At 40.8% G+C, this 16,298-nt stretch overlaps 1 long non-coding RNA gene across 1 annotated transcript; it reads right to left on the bottom strand.

Moving 5' to 3' along the window:
* Positions 1-205: 205 nt before the first annotated feature.
* LOC310758977 lies at positions 206-16,032 on the bottom strand. Its single transcript, XR_014546145.1, has 3 exons — positions 15,951-16,032; positions 731-844; positions 206-267 (listed from the first exon to the last, which is right to left on the bottom strand). It is a non-coding gene; the product is annotated as an uncharacterized lncRNA (long non-coding RNA).
* Positions 16,033-16,298: the final 266 nt, after the last annotated feature.

The following is a 16,298-nucleotide window of genomic DNA, read 5'->3' on the forward strand; positions in this document are numbered from 1 at the left end:
GCTTCCCCTGGTAATGTGCTACATAGATATTGGTTAGCACAGCCTTTGTCAAGCTGGCGCCCTCCAGATGTTTTGAATCGGAATTCCCATAGCCTGCGCTGGCTGGAACTGATGGGAATTGTAGTCCAAACATCTGGAGGGCACCAGTTAGTTAAAGGCTAGGTTAGTAGAAGGGAAAATGCTAAAGGCTTGGAACCCAACTTACCTTCCATGAACAGAACAGGATTCATGTTCACAGAACATGGCTTACCAACTTTTCCCTGCTCCCTGGTGTGGCGTTCGTATGGAGCCCCTGGTCGTCTCACGGACTATTGACCCGTACACCACTAATCTGCTGCCACCAACCAGGTCCTCCCTGGTAAATTCACTTCAGTCTCAGTCAGCTTTTCAATTCATAAAGAAGAGTGTATTTTATTTCAGACATGAAACAAAACTTTTACAGCATACCTCTTTACTTTCTTAGTCTTATGTTCCTCTCTCTATCTCTGCTACCTCCCCCACACTCAAGAACCAACTGCCCTAACTGTCTCTCTATTACCAACTGCCTTTCCCAACCAGCCAACCCATGAAATCCAACCAACTACCCACCCACAACTCCCAACGAACTCTCTCCAGACTCCTCCCAGAACTAGTTTTATAGACCCACTGACTCCACCCCCCTGGGTCCTGTCTGTGCAATCTATTTAACTATTTCCCCTCCAGCACTCTCTCATATATGGTAACGTCACACCTGGTGCTCCCAAAATATTGCTTCAGAGGTTGTGAAACTTTTGGAAATAGCTCCCCTCTTATACAAACCAAGGAACAACTTAGGATCTAAGCCATAGTATCTCTCTTCAACATCCTTAATGCATGAGAAGTAAATATGTGAGAGGACCACATATGGGATGAGTATATTAGTTACGCAATTTACATAATTAATTGCATGTATTGGGAAAAGTTACATATTTTCACAACAGCGGACAGAAAGATGAAAGATGTTTTGGGTAGAAAATGAACTGCAGCAGAATGGAAACAGTGCTGTATTTGACAAATGTAGGGTGGAAAAGAAAATGATGCCTTTTTACATCCCTAGGCATAGACCATGTAGTGCACTCCAAAAGTTACTGTACAACTCCCAACATCCTTGAACACTGGCCCTGCTGGCAGAAGGTGATGGGGCTTGGTGGGCTTATCATAACTATTATGTCCAGCATACCTTTCTGCTTCTGAGCTTTCCAGAGGCTATAATAAATAAATGGTGCTGTGATTTCATAGTGTTGGTGATTGCAGTGATACAGTGCCCAGTCCTAGCACGCTCTCTTTTGCTGATGACTGATGGATATGCCCTTTATGCAACTAAGGCTTCTATTTCATTTTGGTGATAGCATAAAAAGAGCAGTATTTTTTTTGCTGCTTTAGTTGCATGTAAATAATTTGTGTAGCTCTTTAAATGGTCAAAATTGGAAAATAGCCGAAATAATAAAAGCAGATTACAGCAACATAAAATGTTTGATTGATCATGAAAGTTGTATGAAGCCACTAACAGTTGGGTTGCCATGCTGTTTGCAGATACACTATACCAACCCCCCATTTGTTTATTTGAATAGTCAACCCAGGATCAGTTCTAGCTATTATTAAAATTGTAAAGAACCTTAGCTATTACACATTGTGTCTAGCTTTTATTCTTTAAAAAGATTAAAGATTAGTAACCGAAAAGCTTGGCACTGAAGATGTTGTAAATTACATTGAAAGCTCACACAATATTCTGTTTTTCTTTGCAGGCTGTTACGCCACTAAGGCAGCAATCCTATGGCCCCTGGACAGCATCCCAGGGGCCAAAGGATGTTTCAGATCTCCCTTTTCAAGGGCAGAAAGAAATTCAACCTTGTAGAGAGTGATCCAGCCTTGTGAGCTATCCTCATATCGCTGCAGAAACCAATTTGCCCCTTGCCTCACTGTTACAAGAACTCTAATGTCAGCAGATGGGAAAAGGCTGTGCAACAGGGGCAGATTGGGGGCATACTGGAGGTGGATCAGGGTAAGAGCTGGACCCAAATATCCATAGCCATCCCACTATCCTGACAGGCTCCCAAAGCAGGTGGAATATGGAAGCCCTGGAGGTTTTGTATCTATTTGTTTTCCCATTGTTTCTAATACAGTGGTACCTCAGGTTAAGTACTTGATTTGTTCCAGAGGTCTGTTCTTAACCTGAAACTGTTCTTAACCTGAAGCACCACTTTAGCTAATGGGGCCTCCTGCTGCCGTCGCACCGCCTTGCATGATTTCTGTTCTTATCCTGAAGCAAAGTTCTTAACCTGAAGCACTATTTCTGGGTTAGCGGAGTGTGTAACCTGAAGCATATGTAACCTGAAGCGTATGTAACCCGAGGTACCACTGTAGACCTTTTTATTAAAAAAACCTCCAGAAAATAAAAAGGTAAAATAACACTCCACTTACCCTTCTACCCTGACTTCATGCCCAACAGAGCTCTGGACATAGCAGAGGACTTACTTCAGAGGAAACATGCATGGAATTGTGCTATAATGTAAATTCACATGTGAAGGTGTCACTGGGAAGACCAGCCTTTTTTCTTTTCATTCACCTGCCTACATAGCGTACAATACTTTTGTTCTAATCAAAGCACAGTCTCAACTCCTAGCCAAAATTCATAATCTTTTATTGCATGTTAAATATTCCAATTTACATATTTAATGTTAGGAATGTAATTTATGCTCAGTACAATATCGTTATTGATCATCCATTCATCTTATGTTATACTCTACCTGCTTCCTTCAATGCTGTTGAACTGGCCGTATACTTCAAGCTTGCGATACTTGAGGTAAATCTTTAATTGTCCTTTGAGGCAGAAATGATGGAGCTCTTATACTTATAAATAGCTAACCCTCCCCCCCCACACTGCCCCAACAAATCCTGAAGGGCATTTCTAAGGGCACGTGTGTGCCTGATCATAACAGCATTGGCATACTGATCTGTGCTACAATCCATTTCCCATCAATAACTCACCTTGAATAGTTCTACTCTACTTCTTCGTATTTGCATAGTCGTTACTATCCCAATCTCCATGCAGTTAGCTATGATAAATGGCTTTCTTGCTAGCCATTGCCTTGCTGATTTATTTTTTATTTAGTAAATGTACACCAGACCTCACTGGGTTTGTTTGAGGAGGCTTACAAGGAGATATGGAAAAACAACATATTCTCTCTCTCTCTCTCTATCTGTCTATCTATCATCTATCTATATCTATCTATCATCTATCATCTATCTATATCTATCTATCTATCTATCTATCTAATCTATCTATCTATCATCTATTATCTATCATCTATCATTTATCTATCTATCATCTATCATCTATCATCCATCTATCATCTATCTATCTATCTATCTATCTATCTATCTATCATCTATCTATCATCTATCTCTACCCACAAACTAATAAATCACATGAACTCAGCAAAGGTTAAAACACAAAAGCAGCAGTAGATTTTATATAAGTGTTCAAGTTGGTTAAGAACAATTGGGTTGGATCCAGAGTTATGCTCCGTTTATCTCAATGAGTCCCCTAGTGGCGGATGTGGTAGGGTGCATGTGGGCAGGAGCAGCAAGACAAAGCGGCTCTTCCCATTTCGCCTCAGGAGCCCCTGCCCGTGAAAAAGATATTCACAGCTGGAATGCCACCCTTGAGAAGGACTTTCCCCCAAATACCACCCTGTCCACCACCCTCAGCAGATGGGGGGAATCCACAGAAGGGTTCCAGTAGCTGCATGGAAGCAAGTGGTTGTTGAGTCAGACTGGTCCCAATCCTTATAGGCCAGTCTCCCTGGCCGCTTTACCAACCTGGTGCCCCCCCCACCTTTCTCAGGCATCTTACTGATTTCTTCTGGGGATTTATTTTTTATTTAAATGAGTCAGTTGTAGCCACAGCATGGGGAATGAGGGGACGAATGCCAATGCAAATCCACAATATGTGTAAACTGGAGATGAAAAAAAGAGATGATTGTATGTGTTTAAATACACAGCAAATGAATTTTAATGCTGTGGTTCTGTCGTTATCCTTATATAAATAATGCCGATATTTCTCTGAGGGTGGGGGGACAGCGGTCATTTTCTTTTTGGCTTACTCTTCATTGTGCTATACATTGTTCTACAAACTTACTGGCTTCTCCCTGAAAGTGTAATTTGATTTCATATGGCAGAGTGCCATGCAAACTAGAGATGTGCCAATAAGTTCAGGCTCATAAAATATATTACAGAGATACAGTTTTAAATGAACACACTTGTTTCTAAGTAGGCTGAAAAGAAACTGCTAACAATATTTTCCTGACATCATGTGACATAACTGCTCAGCCAAAGGTGAACAAGCTATTCTGGGAAAAATAAGATCATTGAATCAATGAGCTAATTGCTTCTTCCCTTAAACTTACACTGCTCCGTACAATGATGCAGAGATCATTTACAGAGACACTATGCAGCAGCCTCACAATAATCTGACTGCTGATGATTTGCAATTACAACTTCAATAGCAAATTGTTTTAATTTGAAAAAAGCCACGTATATTTTCCCAGCCACATCACACTGAGAATTTTGCACCTGTTTCTTCAATATTTCGATGTGCAAATTGGAGCCTTTGAAAATAACAAGTCCATAGAAATTGGGTTATTTCTAGAGCGAGTGAATTATAACTCAGCCTAATTTATCTGAACTCCTTGGATGTCTCGTAAGAGTACAAGATGTGTGCTGCTGGATTGATTGAACCAAAAATCCATCTAATTCAGCATTCTATTTTTTTCCCATCCATGGTCAGCTGGATGCCTTTGAAAAACAAGCAGGGCATGAAGGGAACAGTTCTCTCTTGCTCTTAGTCCCCAGTACATTGTACTCTAAAGACAGTCACCTTTCAGGAAGGTCCAGGTCTTGGGACCCTCCTCCTGAATCTGCCTCCACATGCTTTCAATGGAAAGCATAATAAATTTAAGTATATGGAACATAAACTTAATAAATGTATTCTATCAGTGCTTTTTTCTATTAAAAATGTTTAGGGGTACTCTCATTTTCCTACTCATATTGAAATACTGCCCCTCAAACTTAGATTCACAAAATGTTTAGGAGTATGCACCCCCCTGCGTCCCCCCAGAAAAAGCATTGTATTCTGTAGATTTTATGTGGTTAATATAGTGTTTAATGATGATAAATTCATTGATAACCGTGAAGGACAATTCACTAGATAGGCAAACCTACTTTCTTAGAATGCAAACGTAGTTTCTCAACTACGTTTCTCAATGTCAGGAAATTGCAAATCAACATAGTTGCCATAAACATTATTTACCATTACTTAAGTGAAGAGCACAAATGATCTAATATTTGCATGACTCAAAAAAAAAAATATTCATTTGTTTGTAGTAATTTATAGTAATGTGTGGCCACATGTCACACATCAACTTTACCCACTTGTACTAGTTCAAAGAAGTAAGCATGTACACCCAGAGGCAAGGCTGTCGAAACCTAGTGGAAATGTAGCCTTATTGGAGTTCACTGATTGGGTCTGCATTGCTCCCAGACAGGAGGAAGGAAGTCAAATGACACCGAGGGTTGGTTCAGAGAAAGAGTTCTTTATTTCTGCTCTCTGGAACAGCAGAAAGGCACCTGCGTGGTGTGTCCACAGCAAGTCCAAAGAAATTCATGCAGTATATATATCCTCCAGGCACCCTCTCCCTCCTTCCCCAGGAATCCAACCACGTCAGCCTATACACGCAGGTTGACATCACATATGTTCCTGCTCCGGTATTCTCAAAACCTAGTGAATATGCCCAAACTTTTTACTGCATTGCCTGAAGATTTTAACAGAGTCCTCAGCTACTAATTTTGTCTTTCTTTGCAGAAACACTAGCGCTGAATTGAGATATTCCTGTAACAATAATGAAGCCAGAAGTGATTTAAAATGCAAATAGATTTATTAGGGTTATCATGAAGAAAATCTATGCAAACGGCGGAAGCCAAAGTTAATACTTGCATGTTTCTTCATTTGCTCGGATATTGTCAGTTCATTGGTGTGGCTGGCCTCCCTCAAAGAGCTGTTCAACCCTGACCATTGGTCATGCTGGCTGGTGCTTATGGGACCAGCAACCTCTGGAGAGCTACAGGCTAGCCATTTCTGCTTTAGTTAATCATCTTGGCCACCAGCAGTTCTCCTTATAGTTGTCCTACATTTAAAATTGAGATGTCATCTAAGCCAGTGTCCATCCCCACTTCTTGTGGAAGCAATTTCCGTAAATCAATGATTGATTGTGGTGAAAGCGTACATATTTTCATTCATCCTGAACTGGCTGCCAGTCAAGGGTTCCTGTGAGGCATGCCTCTTGAATAACTAGCATTTGAGATGAAATGGTAGTGCTTGGGTTATAAGCAAAAAGGAGCTAAGGCGTGGGCTATTTAATGGCTATTTACTTTCTCCCATGACTTTTCCAGTACATACTAGTTCTGTATTTCTCATTATAAATTTCTTCCAAAATCCAGAAACCAGTGGATAGGCAGCTCTCAGCCCTTTTATTTTTCAGTTCACAGTTCTTCCATCTCCCCTTCTACCTCTAGTCTGAATGTTTAAATAAGAAAGTGTTGAGCATTTACATGCTAGATTAAAATTGATTGATTCAAATTAGGCACATTGAGAAGGGGATTGTAAGAAAAACACTGGGGCCGTATTTGAATAGTAGAGTGCTTGGTATCTGGTGGGCAATCTCATCCTTTATTTCCACATTGGGGCTCCAGATCAAATCAGCTGTCAGGAGAGCTATGGCTTGGCCAGGATGCAGGCCCCTACTCAATGTGCCTTATTTGAATTAATCAATTTTAATCTAGCATATAAATTCTCAAAACTATAATCTCAGTACCCAAAATTATGTTATCAACATCAGGGCCGGATTTGGGTTTGATGAGGCCCTAAGCTACTGAAGGTAATGGGGCCCTTTATATGTCCAGCTGTCCTTTGTCAGCAACAAATTATCACTGTTTTTGTGTGTTGAATATATAATAGGTATCTAAAGCCATTTGCGCATAACAAAATATGTATTTTATCAAAGTAATTGTTGAACTGAAATACAATTAAGAAGAAGTATATTAAAAATGAGCAAACCATTTTAGGGAGCAGGCTAGCAGGCGGGGCCCATTACTTACATCATAGGAGCCTACACAACACAAAACACTGTTGCTGTCTGTAGGTTTTATTTTATTAGTTTTTTATCTTCTATTTTGGAAATGTACATCCAGTTTTTTCCCCTTTTAATTTTTTTGCTGCCCCCAAGAGAGAGGGGCCCTAAACTATAGTTTGTTTAGCTTATACGTAAATCTGGCACTCATCAACATATACAAGCAGAAAGGTTATTTTCCCATTTTGTTGTTTTTCCCATGAGACATTGGTTGAATTGGACCACATGTATCAGTATGAATAAGTTGCAAAGGCTCTGGGGAACTTTTCCGGCTTTGCTTGAGGATAGAAGGTCTTGTTCCTTTCCTCAACAAACAACTTCCACATATTTCACTATTCAGGTCAACTTTGCAAGGTTTAATTTCCATTCCTCTCACCACACCTTTCTTTGGCAGGTCTGCTATAATCCCAAAGTCTCCATGTCTAAGCCTTTTGTGTCATAGGTTGTTGTGGGGTATGAAGTTATCCGACCCCCAAGCCGTCTGAAGGCAATCTTGTATAGGGAAGGGTTGTTTTTTTAAAAAAAAGTTCAGTGTTTTATTATGTTTTTATATATGTTGGAATTTGCCCAGAGTGCTGGGGCAACCCAATAAGATGTGTGGGTATAAATAGTAAACTTATCGTTGTGGAACGGGCCTTCCCTATTTTCACTGGAGAAATGTTGGAGGGTATGGTTCAGCTGTGGTGCCACGAGTCCCACTGGTGGTGGTGGTGTGGCAGAGCAGGGTGGCACTTCCTGTTTTCCCTCAACTGGCAAAATAGGACATACCACCCCTGACCTCAGTATTTCAGAATTTACAGCTGTTAGTTTTGAGGGAAGGCAGGCAAGGACCCACAGCCCAGGTGGGGCGCTTCAGGGAGGAGGTGTGTAATTCTTCAGCTCGAATAGGCTCAGATGAGGGTCAGATGCTTTGTCAAGCCCAGAAGTATAACAAAAAAGCCATCCTGGCCAGGCCTGCATCCTAAACTTTCTTATTTAAACATTCAACAATTTTTGTACAACTTAGTGTGACACTTGCTTTCACGACTTCCATAAACCCAGCATCTGCACTCCTTCCCCCTTCTCCTTAGCCTCAAATTCCTTTTTTCTTACCTCCGCACATTCCTCCCAGCCCCCCGCTTTTTCCATTTACCCAGCAAGCTTTAAGAAATATATACAGCGTTCGTGTATAAGTAGCATATGGTTTATAGATTAAATTTATGTGAGATCATATATTGACAGAGTTGTTCTCTTTAATTACAGTCCACACACATGCCACATGTAGTATATAAAAAACATATGGTTTGAGTGTTTTTATATATGAAACGCCCATATTTTTCCAAGTGGACAGATTTCAGTGTTGCTCTGCAATTACTCTCTCAAGGCTTTGAGATCATGATCAATATTCTTCCCACCCCCTTCAAAACACAGGCTTAGATTTTATGCATTCTGCAGCCAATTCCCAGGTTACCCCTTCAGCTTCCTGCGTCTCAGTTTTGGGATTGCTCTTACTCCTTTAAAACTTTATTACATTAAGATTTCATTTTTAAGAGGTTCCAGGAATCTGTTCCCCTGATCATTTCTTTGGTTTTATGTATTTATCTTGCTGTCTTGACAAATGTAAAATTCCTAACGTTGCCAATGAAAGTTGTGCACTTTGGCTGGGATCCAGAAAAGAATGAGGTCAGCAGAAGGCTGCTTGCCCTTTGATGGGTTGGGGTTCACACTCAACAATCAGGAGCTGAGAGCCAATGTTTCTCCAAGCCTCTGTCAATGTAATGTGAGGTGGAGGGTGGGGAAGGAAGGGAAAATCCAAGGCCTTCATTTTAAGGCTGAGCCAAAATTTATCTGAGAAGAATCTTCTGACACATTTGTTGAAAAATTTCAGTCCTCCCTCTGGGGAATATTTGGTGAAAAGGCTCTCCCATTTTTCTCAGTCCATGAATTTTGAGTGCAACTATGTGTCCAGTTTTTAATATTGTTTAATATTATTGTAATATAATTGAATGGCGCAATGGGCTTGGCCCCATGCTTCTTATGGTTCTCTTCTCTTAGTCCATTGATTTCATCACCAGCAACTGAGAATATAGTTCAATTCACATAAAGTGAGCCAAAATTTCTCAGGAGAGAAATTCCTGAGAAAAACAAGTCTTTCACCTCCAAATCTCTGGCATATTTGGCAAACTCCACAACCCCCATCTCACTTTCACTGCTTGCAGTAAAAACATAAACTACATTCAGACAGCGCTTTATACCATATTCCTGTTTTCTTATCTGATAATTTCCATATCTTATGCAATCTTTCACACAATGTGCAAACCATTTCGGGAAAACTAGTGGAATCTGGGTGAAGTTCCATGCTGGTTTTTTTTTTGTTACTCCATAAGAAATCTGTTTGCAGCCCCATTAATCCTGGAAAATTGCTGCATTGTAATTTCATGTGGCGAAATTTGGGGTGGTATTCTGGCATGCAGTTCTTTCCCAACATTTAAAATTTAGTGTGGCATGGTGGCAGCCACTGTCCTATAACACAATGGGTAACACAGTGTGAAAGTTAGAACATTAGAATTATGCACCATAATTTTTCAGGAAAATGTGCATTTAGTTTGAGTGACTAAGGATGCGAACACAAGAATAGAAGGGGGTGTTCTTGGTGGTTGCATCAAAACTTTGGAATGCCCTTCACTTGGGGGCCTACTAGACTCCCTCTTTCATATATAAATGTAAAACAGTTTTCATCAAACAGTTCTGATAGCTATGCAAGAGAATTTTGGGGATTGGGAGCTGTGGCTAAGGACAGAGGTAAGCTAATTTCCACTAACCAGCCAGTTCTTGGGCTACATTCCTTTACTCTTGATCCATTTTGCATAAACCTGTATATAAAGGCATTGGAATTATATATTTGATGGCAGTCAAAATACTTCCCTCATCAAGTGCCAATAGCTTGAGATCAGCAACTGAAGAAAGAGAAGAGGCATCTGAAATAGCACAATTGACGGGGCATGAGCAGCTAATATCTTGCAGCCTTTTTGCCCTTTGTTAATCATTGATTGAGCACACTAGGATTTTTGGCAATTCAGCCTGAAGTATTTAATTGTCAGATACTCTAAAATGTTAAGTGGCGAAAACCCTGTGTTCCAGAGCAAGACAGTCTACGGGAACTTTTTACATCTTTCCATAGCTGTGTAGAGCTATGGAAGCGACCTTTTAGAAGCAATTCCCATGCAGCTGGGGCAATGTTAAATGACCCAACCATGTGGTTAGGAGCTCCCAGCTATGGAACCAGCCCCCTTCTGAGAAGAGTGTCTCAATCTGGTGAGAAAGAACCATGTGATTGAGGGCATTCACTTATCTTTTATAGTGGCATAGTTCCTTTTCGATCTGACACAGACCCTCCAAGTGTCCCTATTTCCCTGATTTAGAGATGATGTCCCGGTTTATGGTTTGATCCCAGCATGTCCCACTATTTCTTAGGATTTCCCTATTTTCATTGGAGAAATGTTGGAGGGTATGGGTATCTGACCCCCGAGTCATTGCTTGCAGGTTTCTCACAGGGATCTGGTTGGTTACACTGGGACCAGAGTATGGATGATGAGCCATTGGCCTGATCCTGCAGGCTCTTTTTTATTTTCTATGTTCTCCTGCTGTGATCCGAGAGTGTGGTTTTGAGAGTGGTGGGATGACCCAAACTGAGAAAAGTTCAGCATTTGTAGTCACACTCATTATACACTCTTGGGTTCCTCCAGTCAGTCAGTAACTGTCAGTTATTAGCATGTGCACAGCAATAGACCTTCCATAGGGGTGTGTGTGTGTGTGTGTGTGTGTGTGTGTATGTGTATGTGTATGTATATATATATATATGTGTGTGTGTGTGTGTGTGTGTGTGTGTATCTCTCCCACAGAGAAAGAGGGATGGTGCTCAAACATATTTGGCACAAATGAAAATACTGAGGATCCATTACAGATCTTCTGCGAATGACAGATATTTTTTTTGTGGTAGAAGAAACTGGGGGTTTTTTTTAGTACATTATTCTGGACTAGCAGCTCAATAATGAGAATGTTGTGTGGAAGCATGCCAAAAAATCTGAAAAAAGCAACTAGGCTAGTAGAAGAGGTAGGTGCAGAAAGTCCAAGCTCTTTTGTTTATTGTTCTTTTAACTTCCATGCAATGGAGGTAACACTTAAAAGCTTCTTTGGACAGAAATCAAGGCATATTGTTTGGTACTGCACAGTTAGCATAGCTTATCCCTCCAGAGAACAGAATATTAACTCTGGATTGCATTTTCAGATACACATCCAATATATATATCAAACAGTTAAAACATAAAGTGATGCAGTGCTATGTTGTGAATTGAATATTAGTGGCAATCAATATTGTCTATATTAGGGATGGGAATTCAATTTGACACTGCTGCTTACTAAGTTCTGCTTATGATATATTATTATGCATCATGTATTACTGTGCATTGCTGTCTATTATGAATTGTATTTATATAACTGTTAATTTGTTTTGTTTTATGGATATCCTGTGATAAATGTACTTTATACTGTTTATTGTGTCACCATGCTGTGTCCTGTTGATGAAGCACCATTTATACATTTCTTCTTTTTTAAAAAATAAAATAAAATTGTACGCACTCATTGAATTTTAATATTATAAGTTTGGGGCAAGTTGTGTAATTTATATGACTAGATATCTATTCTATTATTGGATCAATTATCCATGTGATTGTAATTGGAATTTTTGACTTTAAAATAGTCATTAATGAATACGCGCATTTTTCAACTCAGAAGAGACAGTGGCCATAGTGCATACTTAGCTACAGTTCTGGAAGGCCTTCTGAGCAGTTCAGCTAAGTCAGAAAGCTCTATATTTTCCTGCATATTAAAATATATAAATGTGTTTTGAATGTATGCTGCAAAGTTCTTTTTGTGTGGATTCTATTTTAGGTTTCCAAGTACAGATTCACCATACAATCAAAATGAACTTTCTAAAAACATTGAAGAATGCTGGATTCTTGGGTTTTTTGTCAAAATTCCTATTCATCTCAATACAGTAAGCCAGATCTAAGAAGGAGATCAGGCATAGTAATAAGAGGAAATCTTCTTAGGCACTCTAAAAAGAGCTACTGGGAGAGATTTCACGTTCCATGCTTGAATGTTGCCAGAATGTAATGGCTACTAATGTCTCCTTTTATATACAGATAATGGTTCATAGATATAATGGCATAATCCTACAAAGAAAATGGGATTCCGTAAACGGTAACTGGCCAAAATGTAATGGCTGATAATTGCTCCTTTTGTACAGTCAATATTTTCTAAAGCCTAGATGCCGCAAAATACCCATGCCCTCCACTCCCTATTGGCAAGAGTGGGGAGTTTCTGAGGAATGACACTTGTTTTGCATTGAGGATTAAAAAATTATGTGGGCTATCAGCCAAAATAAAATGATTGGCAGATGGCTCTGTCCAGCTGATAAAATGAGTGCCATATAGCCAGGAAAAGGGCCAGGGGCTAGAAGATGAAGCAAGCCAGGTGAAAATGGCAGGGGAGGGAGGGAGCATCCAAGTAATCATTATTGCTAGATCTGTCCAGATTTGCCCCATCTCCTATTATTAATTACTTCTGCTTATAGCCCTTGCTTCAACCAAATGATCCCAGAGCAGTTACAAAAATGTCGCAATGAAAGCATGTGCAATTTACATTAACCTTAAAACAAAACCATAAGATTGACCAATGATAATGTTGGCATGACAGCCGCAACGAAGTGCAGCAATGCACAGCAATGTGGGAGGAGGGAGAGTAGTCACTCAACCAAACCCCTGGGGAAAGAGCTGTGTCTTGAAAGCAGACAAAGATGGTGCAAGATGTATCTTGGAAGATATATTCCTGCAACCTGGGTGCCACAACAGAAAATGCCATCTCACGCACCACTACCCCTCTAACCAAAGAGGGAAGTGGTGCTACCAACAGGGCTTCCCCTGAAGATCTTAACACGGGATGATGTGGCATGCCTTCATATATTTGGGGCCAAGTCATTTAGGGCTTTAAATGTCAGTATCATGAAGAATCCCACCAGCACTGCTAGACTGAAGTGTCTCCAAAATTTGTGCTTACCTCCCTCCAAAAACAGTGAATTTCCCCATTTAGTGGCTTGCATTGACCATGCCCAACCCAACACGGCGTAGATAATAAATTTCGAGGATCCTTGCCCTAGTGCTAGCAGAGGCAGGCTTTGTTTATGTAGATGTCTGCTTGGATGCGGAACCATGCGAGCAAACAGATTCTGCATGTATAATTTCTCTACAAAAGCAAGGTATCTGTTCAGAGCATTGCTAGAAAGCTAATCATTAGGGCCGGACCACCCCGGGGGAAGGCCGAGGAATCACATGGGGCAGTGCCTTTGCATGTACTCCACTGCCTGCTACTTTTGAGGTTGCACAAAAAGATGTCAAAAGGGTTCTGATGGGTCTCTGGCCCATGAACAAGAGCTTTGACATATCTGTCCTGAGCCTGTTCATAGCAGCTTGAGACTTCTCAACAGACTGCTATCAGCAGTATTATGGCTGAAAAAGGAACAAGCGGTCTCCTCTGTGGCAGCACCTGCTGTTGTGACATGAGTGTGCTGATAGAGGCAGACACCAAAAACAGTTTGGATCCATCTCTGATTTGTATGTCACTTCCCCCCTGGCACCACCAGAATGCCCCCATTCTTTGTTCTAATGTGACATCTTCATAAGGAGGTGGCTGATACATCCACCCAGCTCCTAGTTTAGCTGAATGTGACCCTGTGGTTTTGAGAATCAGTCTCACCAATTGTTTTCGTCAGTACAGTAAACCGCGGCTGAAACATGTCAAAGCCTAATGGGAGCTTAACTTTCACACCTAAATTAACATTAGTTGACTGATCAGTATGGGGCATATTCGACTCTCATTCAAATCAAAATTTAAAATGGCTCTAGGCTGTAATTCACGATCCTAGACCGTTGAACCAGGTTAATATGCAAATGAGCACTAAAAGGTATTGAGACTGACAGCCAAGTGACATGAATATTTCTCAACTGTTTTTATTTCTCCTGCATTGGTGATTGGGTCATGATTGAGAAAATCGTAGGAGATGAGGAAGACCCTGAAAGCCACTTAGTTCAACCTCATGCCTGAGTGAAGGAGCTGGAGCATCAACAGATGGTCTCTGGCCTGAAGACTCCCAGTGAGAAAAAGTCCACAGCCTATATAAATAACTGATTCCATTGTCCAACTGCTCTTACCATCAATAGTTCTTACCTAATGTTTATCTGCTCTCCTGTAACTTAAGTCTCTTAGTTCCGTTTCTGATATGTGACACTTTGCTATTGAGTAGCCTCATGCGTACATTCAGATGACCAGGTTGGAATGTATGTCTTCATCATGCCATGCCCCACAACATTTCTCCAATGAAAATAGGGACATCCTATTTAATAATAATAAAAGGGACATGGGTGGTGCTGTGGGTTAAACCACAGAGCCTAGGGCTTGCCAATCAGAAGGTCGGCGGTTTGAATCCCCGCAATGGGGTGAGCTCCCGTTGCTCGGTCCCTGATCTTACCAACCTAGCAGTTCGAAAGCACACAGTGCAAGTAGATAAATAGGTACTGCTCCAGTGGGAAGGTAAACGGCATTTCCGTGTGCTGCTCTGGTTTGCCATGCTGGCCACATGACCTGGAAGCTGTACGCCGGCTCCCTCGGCCAGTAAAGCGTGATGAGCACCCCGACCCCAGAGTAGTCCGCGACTGGACCTAACGGTCAGGGGTCCCTTTACCTTTACCTTTATATAATAATAATAATAATAATAATAATAATAATAATAATAATAATAATACCCCACCCATCTGACTGGGTTGCCCCAGCTACTCAGGGCAGCTTCAAACATATAACAACATAATAAAACATTAAACTTTAAAAAGCTTCCATAGACAGGGTTGCCTTCAGATGGCTCGGTGGTTGGATAACTCCATACCTTCCAACATTTCTCCGATGAAAATAGGGACGTGTTAAGGAAAAGTGGGGCATTCTAGGATCAAATCAGAAACTGGGATGGTTTCTGTAAATCTGGAGCTGTCCCTGGAAAAAGGAAACTTGGAGGGTCTGTCATGCTATGGTGTGTTATTGTCATATTAGCTGAATTAAGCATGAATACCTTATTTTCACATAGTTGTGTTTATGAAACTAGCCTGAGGTGACTTTGATAAATCAAACTGTAGGGCCTAAGTAGTCATCTGGATAGCTAATTTGCTGTGGTTGCCTAGGCCTCCTGTGGAATGTATGTTAGATGTCTGACAGTCAGGGAACCTAGCAGTGTGAGAGGCAGATAAAATATCCACGACAGCAAGTTAGTTGTGGAAGATGGCATGGAACAGGTGGAGACCATAAAAAACCCTGTAATGGCTTTGCTCTCTTTTGTTTCTCTTCTTGCCCTTGATGTCCTTCACAGATAACCCCTAATTGTTCTTCCTGATCAAGCATTGTATTGGGAGCACTGAAAACCAGCTTCAGGAATTTGTGCTATTAAGGGCTGGGAGGAAGGTTTGTTAGCTGCATAACATGCTTGCTTTTGCCCGATCATAATGTGTGCTGGAAAGAAAATGGAATTCAAATAAATAATTAGTTAAACTAACAGAAACCAATGCAGAATACAGTGCTGGCCTTTGCCCCTTTTTTGCTGCTTTGGTTTAAAGAGACCCTGCTTGGAGGAGTGGGGGAGATGCAATTCAATGACTTTCTTCTTACTCTCTCCTGCTGTGCTGTGACCATGATTCAGTCCAATTCATCTCCCATCCACAAAGCGACTTTTAACACCTCAGTGCTAAGTAGTATCATCTCTCTTGGTGCATTCAGCCAGCAAAGAACCCTCCCTCCCTCTTTCCCTCAAATAGGAACAAATGCTGAGCTGACAGTGTGGGAGGGACAGTGCTCTGGTTACACAGGGTAATTCTTCTCCATGAGATTTTCCAAACAGCCATAATGATAACAGAGGACATTGTTTTTTGGGCTCAGTAGATACTTCTTTGTTTTAAAAAAATAATATTTATTAACAGTTTAAAGGGTATAAAAGAGAAAAAAAGAATAATTCAACAA

Source organism: Podarcis filfolensis (assembly GCF_964270895.1).
Source record: "Podarcis filfolensis genome assembly, chromosome: 3".
NCBI lineage: Eukaryota > Metazoa > Chordata > Lepidosauria > Squamata > Lacertidae > Podarcis > Podarcis filfolensis.